This window comes from Lactuca virosa, chromosome 9 (genome assembly GCF_052849685.1).
Source record: "Lactuca virosa cultivar CGN04683 chromosome 9, Lactuca_virosa_CGN04683_v6, whole genome shotgun sequence".
Lineage (NCBI taxonomy): Eukaryota > Viridiplantae > Streptophyta > Magnoliopsida > Asterales > Asteraceae > Lactuca > Lactuca virosa.
Window position 1 is genome coordinate 134475576 of NC_136434.1, and position 4300 is coordinate 134479875.

Here is a 4300-nt window from a genome sequence, read left to right on the forward strand (position 1 = left end):
AAGTTTGAGAGAGTATGGAGGAGCGAAAACGATAAAAAAGCAGCCTATTTATAAGGGTCTAAAGGGAGGGCGCGATGCACCTATACATGCGCACGCCCATCTTGAATGTAGGGAGCAAGTTTGCCTATGGTGCTAATACGTGGTATTTTAGGTATTTCTTGCAATTTTCTAAAATCACATATTTTGCATACGAGCTCCATTTTTGACGTTCTTTGTATCACCACTTTCGTATCGACGAGTACTACAACTTTCGTTTATACTTCGTAATATAATTCACATTCTTCTTCATACAAACTCAATTTTTGATGTTCTTTATATCATCGGTTTCATATCGAGGAGTACTACAACTTTCGAACAATCATAACTTCCTCATATGAAGTCAGATTTAGGTGTTCTTTATATGTATGCTTTTGTGATTACGATTACTATGAATTTCATTTAGATCACTTAGGCTAATAATAAACCTATATCCGATTTATATTTTATGACACACGTTGTCGTTTAGGGTTGAACTCGAAACTTCGAAAAATCATAACTTCCTAATAAGAAGTCAGATTTAAGTGTTCTTTATATCCACAGGCTCGTGATCACGACTCTACAATTTTCCTTAATATTATTTATCCTAAATAATCTTTTATTTTTAATGTTATTTTATCGCTTAATGATAATTTTGATATTAATATATTCAACATATATTACATACTCTTAATATTTGTCCACATAACATGTATAGGATAAATATTTAGTAGCCCATAACATGTACATAAGAAGAATTACCCTATTCAAGGATTTTAATTGTTTGATAAAATGTATAATTATTATATCTTAAACGTTTAGCCCAGATTTGTGAGCATTACATAGGTTTTGTGAAGTCTTCTACCATACTTGATTTGTTCAGCCAAATATATTGTTGCCTATGTAGATTTTTATCAAACCCTAAGTGTCTGCTTGAAACCATAAACAACTTTCTCCATATTATAGCAATGACGCGGGAACTCGGAGTTCGAAAATCCTGGAGGTTGTCATAAGTATAACTCTTCTTTCAGCTCGCCATTAAGTAAATAGCTGTTAACTTCCATTTGATGTAAGTTGACATTCTTATGTGTCGCATATGCCATACATGAACCATCTAGTTTATTGCGAAACACCCAACAATTTCCAACTCCGATGTATCCCTTTAGCTTTAGGATAAGCTTCCAAAATTTATTTCTTTCGAACTCTGAAAGATCTTCTTTAATTGCAACAATATAGTCGTGTTCCAATAAGCTTCTTTCATCATTTTAGGTTTGATCGATGAAATCAATGTTGTGTAGTGACAACATTTGGTCAAATCATCGGATGATCGAGTTCGGATACATGTAGAAGGACCTCTTATTTGTTGGGTTTTAGTATACTACAACATCCTATGGTGCACATACAACCCTAAATGCTTTGGATCTATGTTTTCTCTAATTATACATGCAATAATGTTTCCAAAGCATTAAGCCTACAACTAGAAAACAATTGACATAAACAACATAAAATACTAGTTAGGAGTTTACCTCTTTATGGAGCTTGTAGAACTTGTTGTATTTGGCCTTTAAGAACTTAGCACCCCAAGTGTGATGCATCAAATGGTTCACAACACACCTAGGACAAAGGAGAACTTGACATAAACAACATAAAATATTAGTCTCTTTTGATCATACAATTAATTCTTGATCAATACTATTTAAATAATAAGATTTCATATTAATATATTAGAACTTATAATATATTAATAAATCATAAGTAGCCTCTTACTCAAGTATCCATCCTATCAAATTATCCTGGTGATATGCAACCCGAAATGGACCATTCTACATTATTATCTAATTAGGTGGATGATTTTTTTTATCCAGATATGTAGATGTGTTTATGAAGTTTAGCAACTATGTTTGATGGAATGTCTTTGACTTTAGGAGGTCAATCTCTTTCAATGTTTTGAAGTTTTCCCCACGCGGTTTGTGAACATATCGCATATATATCTTGATCCCTAGGATACAGATACACAGATGATGTCGATGGTTGTTCCCCCTCAACATTTGCAATTATCCTGGGAACTTCGACTACTATTTCGTCAATAAGTTCATCTTCGGAGTCCTCAGAGCCTTTTGAGCTATTTAGTCTAACGTTCGTATGAATTTCGTCAATGCCAGGAACCTCAGAATTTGTAACTATATTAGGATTAGTAGTCACAATTTCTCCCTCAACCGGAAAGGTGGAAGTGTCATGTGATGAGTCTTCTAAGGGAGAAGGTCCAGATGCTTCTGTGTGTTGCAGTTGTGTAACAGGAGAAACAAGAACCTCGGATAGCCTAGTAGTCTCAAGAGGATTGAAGAGAGCATCATAATTAACTTTAACTATGTTGAGGGTGTGGATTAGATTGTAACATCTCTTTCCATAATGAGTTTCGTTTCAGTTAATGGAGGTTCTTTCTAGACGTAAAAATCATCAAATTTTAAGTCAAAATTTTCATCTATTAATCTCGTTCTTTTGATGAGAACCATGTAGGAAACTTTGTTGATAGAGTAACACAAAATAATACCTTCATCTGATTTTGATGCGAATTTGTTGAGATGATCCTTATTACGTCACGATTTCGGATTACTTAGACAAGAACAATAATTGAGTCAACGATGGGAATCGTCAGAAATCTGACTTCTGACCTGCTTCAATTATTCAATTATCAAGGTAATGACCTTCTCCTTCTCCTCTTCCCCCAAATCCTTACTTATTTTCCCTTGATGGATTATAACTTCAATATGCGCTAATATTACATGGTATCTTGTTATGGAATCTTTCTCGAGTACTACAGAGGTTAAACCGTTAAGAAAAAGAGGATGGACCAATTGCTTGATGATTTTGATTCTTCCGCCTCAATTTTCTCCACCAAGAACCAGGTCTATTTTATTGCTTGAAGTTTTTCAAAACTCCCTCGATTAGAACCTTTTGAAGAAAAATATGGTGTGAAGCTACCAAGTTACAGAGCTTAAATATGCATTAATTAAGTTAGTTCTTTTTCTCTGTTTCAAGTTAATTTTCAACATAATTTAATTATTTTTGTGATGAATTAATAAATGTTTTTGCAAATTTCATATTAATCAAGTATCCCCAGTACGCCATAAACATCAACCGTTTACATCTTTGGTGATGATGAAGCAAAAAAATATCCCTACAATTGAATGAATATTTACTTAATTGCAAAAAATAAATGCCAATTTAAAATGTGTAAGGTTTTAGTTTTTGCCCTCCTATTTTTAATATAAAGATTTGGTCACTTGCCTAGCTATTAGACATTCTATTATGTAATAGTTTGTTTCCTGCAGATATAGGATTTTGATATGGTTCGATTGGCTTGTCCATATGAAGCTAAAAATTATGGGGGATTAATGAGCGAAGATCATAAGACAACAATAGGATTAGGGATGAATTACTCCATGTCACCTACTGAGAATGTAAGCCATTTTCTAATTTTGTGTCTATTAGTTTGGATCTTTCTTCAAAGCATATAATCAAAATATTGAATTGCTTAACTCAAAATCTAGAACAGCTCCAGGTCATGTTCTGGAACACAAAAAGGGACATGGTATTGGTATTGGAATGGGCATTGGTGGTTGTTTATTTATTTATTAATTTTTTATGAAATATGTGTGACTATGTATTATTAATACTTATTTATTTAATTTTATGAAATATGTGATCGGAAACTACTACTCCTCCATCATGTAAGAACAAGAATCTTATAGCCGATTTCTTATTTTGTTGATTTATGAAAACTCCCTAAAATCTGATTTGGATGGACTATGATTCTATCAGAGTGTACCAAAGTGTTTTTTTATCTGTTTTCTCTTATCAAGCCTCAGTTTTAGACTTCAATTTTCTATTTCTGGTTTGATTTCAAATCTAATTTCCATTGTGAGTGTTTATATGTGTAATAAGTGTAGGTAGTTGACTAATTGACAAAGAAGTAAAAGCTTTTTGCTAAAAGCAACTCCACAACAATCATTGTTATTTTTCCATTGCTTATTTGCTTAGTTTAATAGTTTTTATTTCTAATTCCTCTTTAGTTCTTCAAAACCAACGTCCATTCTAATAGTTTGTTTTGTCAAATGCAAGCATATCCTTTTTGGAGGAAGTTTAGCTAGAGGAATTCTTGAAAAGGGATAAGGCCATATATGTGCATTATTTTCATTCCAGCAGTGAGCCATCATTCAATTGGGGACAACAGTTGTGATCTTATTGTAGCACGTCTGCTTTCAAGGCTCTACTACATTACCCT